Source organism: Ctenopharyngodon idella, chromosome 1 (genome assembly GCF_019924925.1).
Source record: "Ctenopharyngodon idella isolate HZGC_01 chromosome 1, HZGC01, whole genome shotgun sequence".
Lineage (NCBI taxonomy): Eukaryota > Metazoa > Chordata > Actinopteri > Cypriniformes > Xenocyprididae > Ctenopharyngodon > Ctenopharyngodon idella.
In genome coordinates, this window is record NC_067220.1 from 29,852,729 (window position 1) to 29,872,281 (window position 19,553).

General features: G+C 37.0%; 1 long non-coding RNA gene across 1 annotated transcript in view; it reads left to right on the top strand.

Annotated features, from left to right (window-relative positions):
* Positions 1 to 15,291, top strand: part of LOC127509793 (uncharacterized) — a 49,925-nt gene extending 34,634 nt beyond the window's left edge. Inside the window, exon 3 of the long non-coding RNA XR_007929366.1 lies at positions 15,057 to 15,291. This is a non-coding gene — a long non-coding RNA (uncharacterized LOC127509793). The remainder of the gene's footprint in view (positions 1 to 15,056) is intronic.
* Positions 15,292 to 19,553: the final 4,262 nt, after the last annotated feature.

Here is a 19,553-nt window from a genome sequence, read left to right on the forward strand (position 1 = left end):
ATTAATTTAAAATGACAATAAATTCTTTTACATTATTACAGATATTATAATTCAAATAATGCTTTTATATTGAATTTTATCCACTTTATTTTTAGGGTAAGAGCGGGCGTGGCCATTTGTAATTTTAATGTGTCTGCTTCCTGTGTCATTCGCTTCCAGTTATTTTTAGCTGTACAAAACAGTTCGTTATGCTGCTTGATATTGCAAACTGGTATTTCTTACCATATTATTTTAATGTATTGTCTTAATTATAAACACACTGGTTTGTAGTGTAAACGGATTTATAGTTTACTGCACTTTGATATTCTTCTCGTTATTTCCCTATAACAGCTAATAAATCGGAAGTCTCGCACATTCACAGAAAACACCTGGATATAGAAAGTAAAAAAAAAAAAGAAAAAAAAAAAAAAAGTAATTTCTGAAGGATCATGTGACACTGAAGACTGGAGTAATGGCTGCTGTAAATTCAACTTTGCCGTCACAGGAATAAATTACTTTTTAAAATCTTTTTAAAAAACTATAATTTTTCAGTTTTTTTTTTTTTTACTGTTTTGACTGTATTTTTTATCGAATAAATGCAGATTTAATTAGAAACTTCATAAAAAAAACAAAATAAATTCTTACAGACTTTTGAATAGTAGTGTTCCTTGCATTCGAACGGGATATCCAACAGTTGAATGTGCATTGCATCAGCACATTTGCTTACAGTGTAAACTGTTTAATTTACTATAATGGTTACAGATTGGTTTCATGCAATTTAGTTTTGTCTTGTCAGGTGTTTAGAAGTTGTTTTAAAAACCTTGCTTGGAGTGGACAGTATCCTACCTCCTAACCTTCAAGACCAGCAGGATTTATGAGCCTGTCCAGCCAAATTTTTCCAGCCTGGAACCACACCTTGGCATTCAAAATGAGTAAAGATAAGACTGACCAGGCTGCTCTTCGATCATTGGGCAAGAAAATAGAATGAGTCAGTTTTAGTTGTGGTTTCAGGTTTAGCTGTTAAAAAGTCAAACCTCAAACCAAAAACATACAGAGCGAAATGAAGATTAAAAAGGCAGGTGATTTTATCGGTTGGAATGCAGCAAGAAAGACCTTGAGAACTGTTCTTTCTGCTTCATCGATACTGTGTAGGTCTTTATAAGGAGAGTCTGCTCAGCTATTCAGTCTGCAAGGCCAGCAGTGCCTTTCATAACACTGGCTTTTGAAGCCATCACAAGGATACAAGATAAGGATGGTCCTTCTCCATGCCATAAACGACGACAGTGATGATGATGTACCAACATGACAATAGGAAGGCACAGCACACCACTTGCACATCAGTACCTGTCATTATTGTCGCATCTGTGTGAGACACAAGTGCGGACGTTAAAATAGCCGCAGCTGTATCCCAGAATTTTTTTCTCACAGATAACAAAGACTGATTTTACAGAGCTATTGGAACAAAACAGAAGGTCTTTGTAGCTTCCCCTCCTTCTAGTCTTCCTCTCTTCTTGCGCTGTGTTAGCGAGGCCAGGGTGGCCAAAAACTCTTGACGCTCCAGAGTGAAACTCTTTCAAGAACTGCGTTGTTCCTCTACAGCCTAGGGGACTTTAAAATGATTTGAATGGTTGTAAAGTGGAATGGGGATGGTCTGATGTTCAGAATGCTTTGGAGAGACCCCAGAACTGTTATACAACCTCAAACTCATCAGGAATAAAAAATTCCTTAATGCTTTTACAAAAAGCTAGAATAGAATGTATTTATTCTAAATGTAAAGGGTTAGTTCACCCAAAAATGAAATATCTAATTACTCATCCTCATGTCTTTCCACACCCGTAAGACCTTCGTTCATCTTCAGGACACAAATTAAGATATTTTTGATGAAATCCGAGGGTTTCTGAACCACACATAGGCAGCAACGTCATTGCACCTTTTGAGGTCCAGAAAGGTAGTTAAAAACATGGTTAAAATAGTCAATGTGACTACAGTGGTTCAATCTTAATGTTATGAATCTCCAGGTCTAATGCTATGAATCTCCAGGTCTTTATGGTAAAGCAACATTTTTGCAAATAGTCTTATTCACACTGGGGTTCAAATGACCATTTATTTGGGTTCATTTGGTTAGTGGGATAGCCTTCCGATATTTGGTGAACACCTATCAACTACAGTTGAGTCTGTTTGAATATAAGAATCTGGAGTTTGGTTCATATGAACCACAGTTTGGCTGAGTTTGAGGTGAACACAATATGGAAATGAATTACTGGTTACATACACTCACCAGCCACTTTATTAGGTACTCCTGCTAAACTGCTTGTTAACGCAAATATCTAATCAGCCAACCACAACAACTAAATTCATTTAGACATGTAGTCATGGTCAAGACGATCTGCTGAACTTTTAACGTGGCATGGTTGTTTGTGCCAGACGGGCTGGTCAGAGTATTTCAGAAGCTGCTGATCTATGGAGATTTTCACACACAATCATCTCTAGAGTTTACAGAGAATGGTATGAAAAAGAGAAAAAAATCCAGTGAGCGGCAGATCTGTGGGTGAAAATGCCTTGTTGATGCCAGAGGTCAGAGGAGAATGGCCAGACTGATTTGAGTTGATAGAAAGGCAACAGTAACTCAAATAACCACTCGTTACAACCGAGGTCTGCAGAAAAGCATTTCTAAATGCACACCACATCAAACCTTGAAGCAGATGGGCTACAGCAGCAGAAGACCACACCAGGTGCCACTCCTGTCAGCTAAGAACAGGAAACTGAGGCTACAATTCACACGGGCTCACCAAAATTGGACAATAGAAGATTGGAAAAACGTTGCCTGGTCTGATGAGTCTTGATTTATGCTGCAACATTCAGGTGGTAGAGTCAGAAAAACATCCTGCCTTGTATCAATGGTTCAGGATGGTGCTAGTGGTGTAATGGTGTGGGAGATATTTTCTTGGCACACTTTGGGCCCTTAGTACCAATTAAGCATCATATTTAAACACCACAACTTATCTGAGTATTGTTGCTAACCATGTCCATCCCTTTATGACCACAGTGTACACATCTTCTGATGGCTACCTTCAGCAGGATAATGTGCCATGTCACAAAGCTCAAATCATCTCAAACTGATTTCTTGATCATGACAATGAGTTCTCAAATCCAGTAGAGCACCTTTGGGATGTGGTGGAACGGGAGATTCGCATCATGGATGTGCAGCCGATAAATCTGCAGCAACTAAGGGATGCTATAATGTCAATATGGATCAAAATCTCGGAGGAATGGTTCCAGCACCTTGTTGAATCTATTCAATGAAGAATTAAGGCAAAAGTGGGTCCAACCCGCTACTAGAAAGGTGTACCTTTTAAAGCGGCCAGTGAGTGTATATGTGGTGGTAAGTAACAGCTTCCAGGGTTTTCACATTGATAATAAAAGCATTTTGCAAACATAGTGCAGTTCAAAACAACATAACACAGTGTGAATTGAAACTCTACTGTGACAAAAAAAGGTTATTTAGCTTTTAGTTTTCCATATGTTACAAACACATTTACATGAATCATTGTGTCTCTGATGAAAGAGTTATTATTTCTTTCATTTTCAGGATAGGAATCAATCTTATGGTTTCCTGCAACAGACACTAGATAAGTCTCCGGTTGTTGGTCCATATTGTGTGAACGCTGATTTTAAACAGTGTGTGGAAAATGGGAGAAATGAGAAGTAGAATCTACTCCTCTCAGTTCTCTTTTCTTGTGTTTTTAGTTTTGGACGGAGAAATGAAGCAGAACCAATGTACCACTTACAAGTGTGAGCTTTCAATCCTTGGGTCTAAGAAAAGTGCTGTCCATGTGCTGTACTAAGGTCCTTTCATAGTTTTAGTCTTTGATATTTGTGTTTATAATTGGTTGTACATCAAAATTGTATTTTTGCATGTATATGCATTTGAAGAAAAAAAAAGTAAAAGGTTATGTTTTTGTCCATCTGTCTGGTTACTTCCTCTTAGAAATTTCAAGTTGTGTTTACCAAACTTAAGACAGACTGCAGGCTTTTCTGACTAAGAGGGCATCCATCTATCTTAAAACTACCTATATCCCTTCAGACTAACATCCCTGTCAAGCTACCATTGGAAAGTTTGTCTTGACAAACTTTGCTTTTCAAGTGGTTTTTTTTCTTTTTTCTTTTTTTTTTTCTGTCATGCTTTTAAGTGCTAGCAGTTGGAGTCATGTGGTTAGTTTTAGAAAGACATTAGGAAAACCATTAATGCTGAGGCCAGCAAAGGGCTTTCAAGCACAAAGTTTGTTTGCTATTCTTATTCCAATGTGATGCATCTGAGATCACAGAGCAAGAAAGACTTGTTCTGGAAGGCAAATGTTGCAGTTATATACATGTTTCTGTGTAAACCAGTTTAATGTCAGCCTGTGGTGGTAATGATTTTTTCCTAATGTTGTTTTCCACAGTTTCTAACAATGTGGATATGTTTTGTATCACAACATTGCAGTCAAAACAAATCTGACACTTTACCTACTCAATTGAACATCCCTAAAGAAATGTCAAATGTGTAACATATGGATAGTCAAATGGGTAACATACCTTTCAACATTAAAAACAAGTCTATGTAAGTGTAAAAGTCTTTGCTACTTTTGATTAACCTCTTTCAATAAAAGTATTGATTAAAAAACAACAACAACAACAAAAAACACCTCAAACTTTTGAAGTTATTATATAATATCTTTTTTTTTTTTTTATGTCATGTACAAATCTGAATTCCTGGCCCAAACGATGTTAGCATAAAATAACTTCATTGTTTTTTATTTAAAAAAAAGTGTATCATAAATTGCAGGCCTCTTGAGAGCTGAGTACTAGTATTAGTGAAGCCTGTCAGGTTGTTATTTTTACAAATGGGGAAATGGGAAATAACACTAACTGTGAAGGTTCCTTTCTAATACACACCTGAAGCAGCGTCTTAGTGTCGAATAGAATGAGATTATCCAGCATCATTATAGAGTTAGGAATCCAGACTGTTTTTTAGTTTCATACTGTCACTAGAAAAAAAGAAAGTGAGAGAAAGAGTTGGATGGTGAACAAACAAGTGGCAGGTGTGACCCAACCTGGGCTTTGCCCTGACATGTAGCTGACAGCGTGTTCTCGGCAGAAAGGCATCCCGACACACCCCTCTTTACGCCGGAGCATTTCAACTGCGACATATGCATACTTGCACATGCTCTCATACCTTATGTTATTTTTGTGACCAACCTGATACCCTACACTTCCTCTTATCTCCCGCATATGTCCGTAAAAAGGTCTGGGTTTGAGTATAGATTGTAACCTTAATGTCAACAAACTTGCACAAACCGACACACTAACCGCATGCCACTGCCACCATTAACCACACATATACGTCATTGTATCTGCTGGAGGTCACTCATGTGATGTTGTCCTGTTAGATCACATTGGTGATTAATACGTGCAAAATCAGATTTTTTTCTGCCAATCAAAATCCAATAAATGAATCCGCATTGCATGTGGCTTGGTTAGCACTGACAATCCTGGTTACTTCTCTCAGAATGACCTAAAGACAGGGCTGTAGCATGAGGAGATGGATGGGAATGAGACTTGAGAGGATGATGTCATGTAAAGAGCTAGTAGTTGGTGAGGGGGAGGTGCCCACATGTGTGTCTTCATGTGTTCAGGTCTGGACAGGCCAGTTCTATTATTATGCACTGAGCCGCCATCCCGTCGGTTACTAGCCTTTCAACTCAAACACACAGGGCTGTTTCCTTATGTCTTGTAGGGTGCTGGTAGAAAAGAGCTGGTTTGGTTAGATTCAGTTTTATGAAAGTGTGACCAGATGAAAAGGTTAAATATTGATTAGCGATGTACCGATACTAAATTTCTCAGATACCGATAGCCAATTATTTAGAATGATATCTGCTGATATCGATAGTTTGACTTTGAAGGGGTCATGAACTGCATTGTTTTATTGTTTTATAATGTTTCCTGGGGTGCACTCATAATATTAGTATGCTTTTTACATCCCAAATTGTCATAATTTAGAAATAAAAGGCATTTTTCCTACCCTGATTTTTGCCCTCTTATTTGAACGCTCTGTTTTAAGGGGCATGTCTGCTGTGAGACTTCAGTGTAAACGCCCACTGCTGTGATTGGCTAACATCTTTCTATTTGAAATAGCCAAGTATTGCTCTCTCTTTTAGCACGTTTTTACTATTACAGCTCTCGAGATTAACTAATCGTGAAAAGTGCTACATTACATTTAGATCTATGGCATTATATTTAGATTGTGGCATGAAAGGTTGCAGAGATGAACACTGTAGCTGATCACAGACATGTTGCTGAGCGCATAAAAGCAGTAATCTCGTCATTGCAACTCAATTTCTGCACACTAACAAATGCTTTCATCATCACTAACAGTGCAAACGTGATATAACGATATTAGAGAATTAATTGAATATTCGTTGAATAAAACGGGAGTTTTGGCGCGTGTCCAGAACTCAGTCACTGATAAACTCACGCTGTTTGATTGACAGCTCCAACGATTGCAAAGGGAGCTTTCTTTGATCGCTTTCTTTATATAATTTAATCACTGTTTAAATAACAGATTATTTTCATCCTATTAAGAGAAACAACGTGAAGTTGACCATTAGTCACTGGTTTGATTTACTGACACATAGACAAAGAACATCTGACTGTACATGAATCATTACATATCAGATCAGGCATTAGAATTAACACAGTTACTTACATGTTGTTGCATTACTGTCGAGTCCATATCGTAAAAGTCTGTTTGCTGTTCACCGAAATGCGATTGATTTACTAAAGAATCCACAGGAAATGTACAGAATGAAAAAAAAAATAAAGCTCAACTGAGACATTCACATTGTTGAAAATAAATAACCATATTCCTAGCATAATGATCCTTTGAAAGGTAATGCTATTTTTGTCCTGTTGTATTGCTCTTCTCTCCTCATCTCACTAACATGCCAGTGGGCGGGGTTAACGTTGCAATTATGAAGTAGGCGTTGATTTCTTCTGCGGAGGTGGGGTTTCACCTATCTATCATAGATAGGCACATTCCAGGATCAGTCATTCAATGGGCCTGGTGTCAATAAAATATTTTATTTGACTAACAAGGAAGTTTTCAGTTCTGAAATTTACAGGATATTCTTAGTACGATGACCTTTTATATATCAAAAGCTCAAGGAAAAGTTGATTTCTCAATTCATGACCCCTTTAAGGGGAAAAAAATCTAATGCTGTAAACTAAACAGGGAACCCTCTCATTTGGTACATTGCTATAATTTTAGAGGTTAAAATTAAGACCAGAGCCCAAACTATTATATTCAATGGCTATTTATTTTCAGATATCATATTTACACTGAAATAAAACTGAAAAGGTTTGTATACAACTCAGTTGCACTGCACATAAGGTAGTTTTCACATTAAAGATTTAATTTGAGAAAATGAAGAAAAATCAAAACAACCACAAAGTGGTATTGAGCGTCAGATTGTCCCATGGCCAAAAATAACAAACAAACAAATTTATCTAGAAAGTAAGACAATATAACTAACCTATCATAAAAAAAACAGTCAAATTTCCTGATCTACAAAAACAGACTAAAAAGCTTTAGACAGAACAGCAGGTCTCTCCTTTATTTTACCACATCTTAAACTGTCTCAACAACACTGGCATATTGAAACGCACTCAAAGAAACTGACAATAATAAGACAAAGAACACACAAACAGAGAGTTACCAATATATATATTTATTGGATGCCCGTGGTCTTCGGGCCCTCAGACGACACTGCATCACTCATCGGCATGATTGTGTCAATGACATTACTGAATGGGCCCAGGAATACTTTCAGAAACCACTGTCGGTAAACACAATCTGCCATGCCATCTGCAGATGCCAACTAAAGCTCTATCATGCAAAAAGGAAGCCATATGTGAACATGGTCCAGAACCACCGTCATGTCCTGTGGGCCAAGGCTCATTTAAAATGGACTTTTTAAAAGTGGAAGAGTGTTCTATTGTTCAGACGAGTCCAAATCTGACAATTTGATCCTTCCTCTTTAGTCCTCCGGGCTAAAGAGGAAGGAGACTTTCCAGCGTGTTATCAGCGTTCAGATCAAAAGCCAGCATCTCTGATGGTATGGGGGTGCATAAGTGCATACGGTATGAGCAGCTTGCATGTTTTGGAAGGCACTATAAATGCTGAAAGGTGTATATAAAGGTTTTAGAGCAACATTGAACAAAAAATACGTCAAAGAAGACCACAAACTCTTCAGCAGCTGGAAGCCTATATCAGGCAAGAATGGGACCAAAATGGGTCCAACACCAAAACTCCAGAAACTCATAACCTTAAACTTAAAATAACTTTTCTTTTTTTTTTTTTTTTTCAAATTTAAAAAACATCCCAACTTTTGTGGAATTTGGGTTGTATATACAGTATATATATTTATAGCTTTGACCTCATTTATTGGATTAATTGTGCAGCCTTACTGTAGGGTGATTATCATTGCTTATTTAATAGTAGGTGCATAAGTATCAAGTGTTTCAATCATTGTTTTAACCTATTAAATTTTTTCCACAAATCAAATAATATTATAATTATATTAGTATTCAAAATTGTTTTAAAAAAATAATATTATTAAAATATTAATATTTATGGATATAAATAAAATTATTATACATTTTACCCAGATTTACACTTTCTCAGAAAACATTTTTCAGTATTTTTCTCTTCTGAGTGGTTTCTGTTTTTGCTAGTATGGTGTGGCATGCAGGCAAAGATGGTTTGTAGTCTGCTTTAGCAGAATTTATATTTCTCAGCATGTAACTTTCACATTTCACATAGCTCCCCTGTGAAGTGCACACTATGGGTCTATGAGTGTTTTGAGCACACACATGATGTGCGGCGCTCTTCACTGTACAGTCAGGATGGAGTGGCTTTGGCAGGCAGATGCGAGCATGTCACGGTTATTCCGTCTCGGAACGATCTCACACTTACAAATGATCCAACTGTCAGTTCTCACACACTCTCCAGCTCTGGTCTCCTTAGAGACCACTGATCTAATTTGTGCTCTCTTCCAGTGTTTGCTAGAACACTGAACCATCTCAACATACTGGTTTGAGTTTTCTGAAAACTCCACAGTTAGACCACAGTATTTTCACAAGATTTTGGACAACATAAAACAATGTGGGAACAATATAGGGTTTTACAATTTGTCATTTTTAGTTATGGTTTACTGAATTTTCTCTCAGTATTCAAACCAAGAGTAATATCTCAAATTGAGTTCACTTTTTTTTAAAAGCAAGGAAAGCTGATTATTACATTCTGAATTATGCTCAGTAGAAATATTTTTGAAGCAGTAAAACGACAACAGCTTTTAATACTTTCCACTAGTGTTGTCAAAAGTACTGACTTTGGGGAAGAGCGTCAAAGATGTCTATTTACGACATGTTTTCGAAGCGTTGATCATTTTAGTACATATCACTAGACAAGATTATATCTTATTAAAGTTTTATTTTTGCTTGGTTCTTTGCACAATAGTTTATGACCTCAAAACACTTAAGGTCATTGCGCATTATTTTACCATTGCGCATGATTTGTAAACGAATACATTCATCAATCCATATGTATGGCTTTTCTGATGTAGTAAACTTGCTTGCTAGCTCACCTGGTACAGCATTGTGGAATGCTTGGGTACACGAGTCCCATGAAACAAATCATGATAAAAGATCTCAAAGACTTGTAGAAAGCTAAAATAGCATGGTGACTTCAGCAAATGCATTTTTCTCACATTTGCTTTTGTTAACACTGTTGGTCAGGTTTAGTGTACTTGGTACGTTTTTTTTTGTTTTTGTTTGTTTGTTTGTTTTTTTCCAAACGCAAAAGAGCATTAACTTTTTAGTGCCACTCACAAGACATTTCATTTATGATCTGCCATGATACGTACAACAGCCAACATAATGAAATGTTGCCAAATTCACAGTCATCTGTTTTTTTTGTTTGTTTTTTTTTAATAAAACTGAACATGTTTTTAGCACCACTCACTGGGCATTTTGCTTTGAAAGTGTAACAAAATGTGCAAGAAGCAATATAGTTTTGCAGAAATGTCATTACAGGAAATGTATTTCCAATGAACCTGGGTTGTGATTCAGTTATATATCTTTATTAATCTGCAGTCCAAGTTACTTGTTTGATGGATTAGTCATTTAACATAGTATTTATCTGCAGTGTAACATGCCTTCCTCTATTTTAAGGTCTCTCACTTCCATGTCTTTGTGTCTCTTATTAGTTTGTTGTTTCTGAGTGATGTTTTCATATTCTTGCATTAATGATCTACAGTCAAAGACACATAATCTTTTCTGCCACTCAAAACCATGTATTCCAGAGAGACGTAATAATCCCAATTATGAGAACGTTAGAAGAGAATGTTGTGGAGTGGAGAAGCACAAACACTTTGCATGTCTACATGCTTTAGAAAGCCTAATCTGACTGTGCACCTCATCTAAAATACGGTGCAGGGTAATGCACTTGGTATTTCAGGCATGTGAGAAATGAATGCTGATGCATTGGCGCTCTATGCGATCGTGCCGTTTTGCTACGACAGCAGAAGAATGTGGTCTCGCATTGCTTGGCATTTCTTCGAAACATTATTTCTTTCTATCTCGGTGCGGTTGCTGCGCCTGATTACGTCAATTATCCGCAGAGAGACTGACCAGTCAGTGATTCAGTTCGGATGGCATTCCCCTATAGTTTGGCCCTCAATGGCATCTCTGTTAAGTCAAGACAGTGACACTGTGGCCCTATGCCTCTGTATGCATCACACTTGTGTATATGTGTGTGTGTGTGTATGTGTGTGTGTGTGTGAGGCAGACAGCTGCTGCCACACTTGGAGGGGCCTCTTCAATTTCGTCCCACCCTGTACTCACTCCCTCTCCCTCCTTATACACAAACACATTCATTTTACGTACTTCTCTTGGAGCTGAAGGACTTTCGAGAAGAAGACTAAATGGCCCGCTCTTGAAACTCAGTAGAAGTGTAAGGGAATTTTGCAAAAGGATCAATTTGGATGTCTTCAGGATTTAAAGGTGACCATCTGTGGCCGCCCCATTGTTCTTTGGAAAACGGAGCATCTCACATGCGCTCCTCTTCAGATCAGTCTTCATCTGAGAGTCTATGTGCTTTTACTGGCTTTCTGACATTAAACAAAATGGAACAGACACTCACAACAGGTGGCTAAACACTACACTCTCTGTGCCTGTGCTGCATTCAGGAGCTGGGACTCAAGGTAGGATTGACGTATCACAAACCCATAGTATTATGGCTGGATTGGTGTCATGTGGGAGTGTTATTGTCTGAAATGAGGACATCTTACTTTACTGACAAAGGCGAGTATGTCGGCTAGATACCAGCGTTGTATAAGTGAGAGAGAGAATGAGTTAGTGCACAAATGGGAGAGTGGTGTTTGTGGCTCACTCAACTTGGCCACTTTCCTCCAAAATTAAGAAATTTCTTCACCAAAATAAAACAAGTCTGACATTTCTATCCCCTACAGATTTCTCTGCAGCTGCCTGAAACTGTTCAAATCTATTCTTGTACTTTTATTTATTTATTTTTTAAACATTTTACTGTAGCCTGGACAGAGTAAAGTTTACTTTTTTTAGGGGTCAGCGACAAATAAGTGTCCAAGATTCAACTTTAATAATAATAACAATAATAATATAAAAATCTGGTTTAAAATGCATGTGCCAAGTCTTAGAAATGTAATCCTTGTATTCATTATGGTTTTACCATATGGTCAAAACGTTTATACCATTTTCAATTAAATATTTGAATATTTGACTCGATAAATGTCATTTGCTGTAACTATAAAGGTAAAATTAATGACATTTCCTCTACACCTTAATTACATGTGGATGTACACATCTTAATTTTCAAAAACATTTTAATAAACAGTGTAAGAATTATAAATGAATTCAATTTTTTGAAGGATTGTACCACTTGACATTTTACAAGCTTGCTATGTCATCATAAGGAGGTTGAATTTTCAGATATTTTAAGACACTTACTGACCTTGACGCTCTGTAGGGGTCCTCTCTATGATGTCATTTCCTGTTTTATTTTCCTGCATGTTTCTGTACATTGGTTGCGCCACATGACTTTGTTGGTTGCACCACATCAATTTGATTTGGAGGACAAAGGTTTTTCAAATATTTATAGTATTTGTAATAAACATAATTGTTTCACTGCTTGTTGTTTTTCTATTAAATAATAACAATAAGATTAAGATTATGCCAAACAAAACAAGATTTTCTTTTCAAGAATTTCACTCAGAGTTATGGTAAAGTTCTTGACACCACTTACTTTATGCTGCAAAGAAATATCCAAATGTTCATCATAAAAGTTGTATTCAAACCATTACATTGATGAATTGCATTTATAATGTTTTTAATAATGTTCAATGTAGAATTTTTTAAATAAATGAATGATTTTGGACCAAAAAAATAATGTAACTGAAACCCTAAATAGTATTTTATTGATTTATTACATTTTTACAATCCCATTTTGTTGGTTTTAAACTTATCAACATTCTTCTTATTTGACTCGAGTTCTCCTGATTGTTCACGGTTCGCTGACACAATTCTCTGAAAGATCTTGTGTTCCGTCTGTGTCGCTGTACCCACGTAAGATGATCCGTGTGACAGGTTAGCCGGGGCTCTCTTCTGCCAGTAAACATACACATGCACACACTATCTGTGTAATTTGAGCTGTGAGTGCTTTGTTTTGAAGCGGCGTGTAGAATCTAAGGGGCCTCTGTGTTGGTTTAACTGTAGTAGAGGAACAAAACTAAAGCCGTTAATTGTATGACTTGTTCTGTCACACTCCCTCTGACACGTTTTTACCTTTTATTGTTTAATCCTGAGTCTATATTGAAAATGTTCACCAGAGTGAAATGGTCTCAGTCTGAAACTCTTTCCAAACTTAATATGGGTGACATGATGCTCGGATGATACTTCACTGGGAAATTTAGGTCACGTCACACAATTAGGTCTATCATGCTGATCAGTTGTTGAGTGTCATGTTGTGTGTGTGTTTGGTTTGGCGTGGTGGGGCTGTTGCCGTGCAGTGGGGTGATATCCAGAGGGCCAGAGCTTGGCTCTCTAACAAAGAGAACCCTGTGGATTGAAAAACAGCTGAGAGGGGGTGAGAGAGGGGGTAAAGTACAGCATTGTTAATCCCCTCCAAACCTGATGGTATAAAATAAACAACAACACAGATTGAGCATTCCTGGCAGTCTGGCGGTTTAATGACAGAAGCCTGTGATCTTTTCCTCAGGGTTAATTTCCTAATCTTGTTTAAGACAGAGTGGTCTGTTGAAGTTGAAGAGCATATCTAAGCCAACCTTTTTCCTCTATTTCAAGCTTTTTCTTGTATACCTATTAGGGCTGTGCACGAGTAATTAACTAATCAAGTACTTTTTCTTCCACCAACTAATTGATTAACTATTACAACACTATTCATATCTTGCAAACTGATAATTCTTTGCTCCTTTGCCTCTCATTGGTAATAATTAAATGTACTTTTCTTTAAATGTACTTTTAGCTTACGTGAGATTATCTGTTGAAACTTGATTCATATCTGATAATTAAAAAAAAAAACAAACAAACAAAAAAACATTATTTGTAACATTTTAATTTGAGCAATTGATTATACTCATTTATTCGACTGGAAGGACTTGACTGAAATCACTCAACATGCTTAATTCAAGAATATTGTTTTATTAATAACTTCATCAATCACTTTTTCTCCAGGCTGATCATTACCATACAGCATGATTTTTATTCAATCCAATCCATCTTTATGTGAATGGATGTCTTTTCACACTTCCTTCCATTTTTCCCTCCAACTCATGAATTTAACCTTTCATTCTTGTGATTCTTTTAATTTTTACATAATGTGTCCCTCTTTTATTTTATTTCCACCCTGTTTTTTACATCCACCCATTTGATAGATGGCTTCATGTAGGCTAATTCTAAAAGACCCCATCACTTTTAACAATCCGTGACATTTAAACTCTATTTTTTATGCAAAACATGCATTTGCATTTTCCCTCTATTTAAAATGTGGAAAAAACATGCATATTTAAGCTGTAATTGTCAGTTTCCTCTTTTAGAGTAAGTGCTTTGCAGGCTTTTGGGTGGTGTTATATTAAAGTCTGTCTGTACAGAGTTTAGCCAGTATCTCCAGGCAGAGTTTTGAGTGGATTCTTGCCAGACTGAGTCTGTCAGATCCCACAGTTTCCACTGCATGCGGCTGGATCAACAGGATCAGGTGTCACAAAAAGACCAGTAAAGACTTTTCTAGGACTGAAACATATCACAGTGCTTTTCCTGCAGTTAGTTGGTGTTCCTTTGGTACAGTTCTCATGTAATATATTTGCATAACAGCAAACCTACTGCCCAACATAACTGCGCTAACCTACCCAGAGTCTACAAACAGTTTTTCAGACTGGTCTCTCTGGTATAAGCACAGAGAGACCAGTCTGAAAAACTGTTTGTAGACTCTGGGTAGGTTAGCGCAGTTATGTTGGGCAGTCATGGCCTAATGGTTAGAGAGTCAGACCTGTAACCCAAAGGTTGTGGGTTCGATTCTCAATACCGATAGGAAAATGTAGGTGGGGAGTGAATGAACAATGCTCTCTTCCTTGAGCAAGGCACTTAGGCCTCAATCGCTCCCCAGGCACCATAGCAAAATGGCTGTCCACTATCTAAACTCCTTCCAGTAGATCTGTTTGATAGTATGAGGAGGAAAAGAGTTCCCACCAAAAGAGTGGGAAAAGTCACAATGGTCAATATGGCCGCTGTAAATGTTTTGACTTAAAATAGCCTTTTTGATTTTCAGTTATGCATTTAGCAGACTCTTTTATCAAAAACTTTACCAAGATGGCTGTCGATTTAACTAATGGTACATATTAGTGAAATTGGGCAGGAGAATCATTTAATGGCTTCTCCATCCAGTCATGTACATGCAGCGTAATTGAAATGGTTCTCCTCTCTCCTTTCAGGCATGGAAGAAGCGATGGTTTGTTCTGCGCAGTGGGAGGCTGTCAGGAGACCCAGACGTGCTGGAGTATTACAAGAATGACCATGCCAAGAAGCCCATCCGCGTGATCGATCTGAACCTGTGCGAGCAGGTGGACGCCGGTCTCACCTTCAACAAGAAGGACCTGGAGCACAGCTTCATCTTTGACATCAAGACTATCGACCGGATCTTTTACCTGGTGGCAGACACTGAAGAGGAGATGAACAAGTGGGTGCGCTGCATCTGTGATATCTGTGGCTTCAACCCCACCTGATACGGAAGGTAAATCTTGCCTCATGCAAACACACACAAGAGATATTTAGAGATGAGAATCGTAAGGGATTTAATTATTATGGTTTCAAACAGTTTCGGTTAACAATTCTTTAGTACTTTTGAGGAAGATATTTAGAAGGGGGGGGGAATTAAATTCCATCTCCAAATGCTGAGATAATAAATAAATACTTTTTCAGTATAAAAAAAATGAAAGAAAAAAAAAAATTGCTCCTCCAACAACAATCTCCTACAACATTTAAAATCATACTATGTATGCCTGACCTTAGAGCCACCATAAATCCAATCCAAATATTCCCCGTAACTAAATATTAAAAAAAAACAAAAAAAAAACACACGTGGTACAATTTTTCTTAAATTTTTATAAAATACTATGGCAAAACTCATAATGTGCATCTTTACTGCCCATTGTCATATTAACTACCAGTCAGTTACTATAGTTACATCCTATGAGCATGAAGTGAAACACAAAAATGTCTTATAAGAGTCATTCGTTCAGGAATCAGACTACACTGGTTGCACTATATTTTTAATTCACTAAAAAAAAAAAAAAAAAAACCCACTCAGCCTTCTAGAAATCAGATGTTTCTAGTTCAACATGTAAGTTTGGGGTTAGTAAATTTTTTTGAAATATTTTTGAAAGAAGTTTATTTGGGTAAAAATACAGGAGAAAAAATAAAAAATAAAAAAACAGAAATTGTGAAATATTATTACAGTTATTTTAAAACAACTTTTAAATTTATTCCTGTGATGGATGAATTTTCAGCAGCCATTACTCCAGTCTTCAGTGTCGCAATATCCTTCAAAAATCATTCCAGTATGCCGATTTGGTGATCAAGAAACATTTCCTTATATCACTGTTGAAAACAGTTGTGCTGCTTAAGATTTTTGTGGAAGTAATGACTTTTTTTTTTTTTACATAGAGGTTTCTTTTTTACAAAAGAACAGCATTTATTTGAAATAGAATTGTTTTGGAACAATATGAAAGTCTTTACTGTCACTTTTGATCAATGTAATGCATCCTTGTTTGATAAGTGTTTATACATTCCTAGGCCCTGCAGGCATAATGGTCATTCACTGTAATGCAGATAAAAGATCGAAGTGCCAAAGCCTAAAGTGTCTCCCTAAAATTGACTCTAGTCTCCTTTAGCTCAGCTGTATTGATCTCCTGAAGTTTGTGAATACTGTTGTAGGAAATGATGCTCATGTTGGTTTCTAGTACTGAGGAAATGTTTATATTTGCTACTGCTTCAGAAGACATTTGTGGTTGTACATCTGGCCTTCACCATTTGTGAACTTCTGCTACTTTAAAGAATAGATACAGTTGAGAGAAGACAGGTTTTTGAAAGGAGACAGGGCTGTAATGGTACACAAAAAATACAGTCTGATCATATGTACCTTGGTTTTGAAGTTTTGAAGTGGTTTGGTATGTTTTCGGTACAGTGGGGGAGAATTGTAACATAAAATTGTTTATTTTACAATAGAATTACTGCCCTCCCATTTTATTACCCTTTGTCTGTTTGATGAGCATATTTGCGCCAGCGCTCCTTCATTGAAGTCTGAAGTTTTAAAGCTTTCTGTCAGGATAAGCCTTTATGCAAAATGGAAATATGATTTATAGATAAGAGTACAACCATAAGACGCATGTAACGGCTATACAGTGCACATGACTCTTGACATTTAACAGCATTAGGATAAAATCTTGTGTTGCGATTGTTGTCAAGACAGCTCTGTTGATTATTGTAAGATCTAGTTTTGTTGCAGCGCTTGTTGGCCTGCTTTTCATTCCTTTCCATGCAAGTCAACAAAATATATGTTTGCTACTACGGTTAAATTAAGGCATACTGTTTGAATATTAAATTGGCGCATGCATGTGTTGCTTGGTAACCTTCTGTGAGCGTCCAGACGAATAACTGAATATTCATGAGCTGCTACTAATTTGACAGCTGACTAGTCAATAAGTTAAGCCTTCTGGAAAAACATCACATAACATAATTAATATTCATGATCAAAGCCTCTGTAATTGCCCAAAGGTAATGAGATCCCAGTAATACATGAAGTTAAGCGACATTAAACATTTACACTCACCTTTATTTAGTTGTAATTATACAAAAACAATTCTATTATGAATACAACTTGAAAAGTTGTGTAGTTAAGTAACATTAGATGAAGTACTGTAGTTGTTTTATTAGTATTATCTCAATATGAATCATTAATAATATGAATCAAACCAAAATATTAAAATCACTCACTGCTCTTTGATTCTGTGGTTCTTGCATAATAATAATAATAACAAAACAAACAAAAACTTGACGTTTACTTAATGGAAATCCGTTTTTCATTATTTTTTTCTAGTACTAACATTTAAATTTTTAAACATCAACTTTGTTCTACTTAATCAGTAAAGTGTATTCGTTAGCATATTATTTTTTACTGTGGTTTAAAAAGGTTTTGAGTCTGGTATGATTAACAACTACTATATTTAATAATGTTGAAAATGTGCTCTTTTTTGCTGTTATTGATAATATATTATATCAAGAAGGAACCAAACAGTTTCAGACATTTAATTTTGTCTATATTGAGACACACAGGGGTTTGCCATTATTAGCCACCAACACTAAACAGGGTACTGAGAATGCAAATATGTAGGGGGGTTTTCCAGGGCTTGGATGATTCAGCAGCAAGCCTGACAAACAAGAGCGGGAGGGGGAGAAGAATGAGGGAAGGAGGAAAATGGGAAAAAAGTGAAGAGACAGAAAGAGACAAAGTGGCCCTGACAGCCTTGAGCTGCCTGCACTTAGAGAGAGTCAAATGCAACCCAGTGAGTGAGTGGGTGTATGTGGGTGTCAATGTGTGTGCGCACAAGTGGTGCGTTTGTGTGCGTTTTACTGAATAACTGAAAGCAGAGTTTGAAGAGAGACTTGTACAAAAACATGCACAGCCACCCCGTCAGCTGCACTCCACTGACCTTGAGAGTAGGCTGTTCAAAGAGAGATGGAAATAAAAATAAAAAGTCAGAGATAAAGAAAAGCTCTTTTAAAAGAACATAGACAAAAAGCTTTACAAGTTATCCTAGATGGTGCAACCGAGACTCCGTCATGGATTAGTGGCGCTTTCTTATTAGCGTCTTGTATTCAGGGTTCCTCTCTACGCAGTTTTGCACGTTCTCATGGCCTGTGTAGGATGCCAGCTTTAACCTTGATCAGTTCCTTTACAAAAGCAAGTAGTTAAGTCTCTCTCAAAGTAACATGGTCTTCTCTGCTCTTGATTTTAATCTCATCTTCAACATATCTAAATATTTTGGCGTATTGTGGTCATACAATACAAACTTAAAGACACCATAAAAATCAGATGAGGTGTTTGATGTTCGGATGTTATGTGGTTTTTAGTCCATATCTATTAGCTTTTAAAGTCCCCCTGAAATCAAATTGTAAGTTTGTATGAATATGTTAGCCTTAAGGTTATGTGTTCCAAAACAATGACAAAATTCGCATATAGGAAATATAAGCATTCAAAACTTAAAGGCATAGTTCACCCAAAAACGAAAATTTGATGTTTATCTGCTTACCCCCAGGGCATCCAAGATGTAGGTGACTTTGTTTCTTCAGTAGAACACAAATGATGATTTTTAACTCCAACCGTTGCAGTCTGTCAGTCGTATAATGCATGGCAATGGTAACACAATCTGTGAGAGTGAAAAAAACATGCACAGACAAATCCAAATTAAACCCTGCGGCTCGTGACGACACACTGATGTCCTAAGACACGAAACGATCGGTTTGTGTGAGAAACCGAACAGTATTTATATCATTTTTTACCACTAATATACCACTATGTCCAACTGCCTTGAGTGCGCACACGGCATCCGGTGCGTGAGGTGTGTACGTGTGTAGTTTACGCAAGCACCAGAAGTGATCTACGCGTATACGTCACTCATTGTCACTCATCGCGCTCAAGGCAGTTGAACATAGTGGTGCATTAGAGGTAAAAAAAAATGATATAAATACTGTTCAGTTTCTTGCACAAACTGATCGTTTCGTGTCTTAGGACATCAATGTGTCGTCACGAGCCACAGGGTTTAATTTGGATTTGTCTGTGATATAAACAAAACGCTGTTGGCTATTTTAAAAAAGGGGACGAGCTGTTCGATATGTTCGATACCTGTCTTCTTGTTTCAGCTGAAATTACG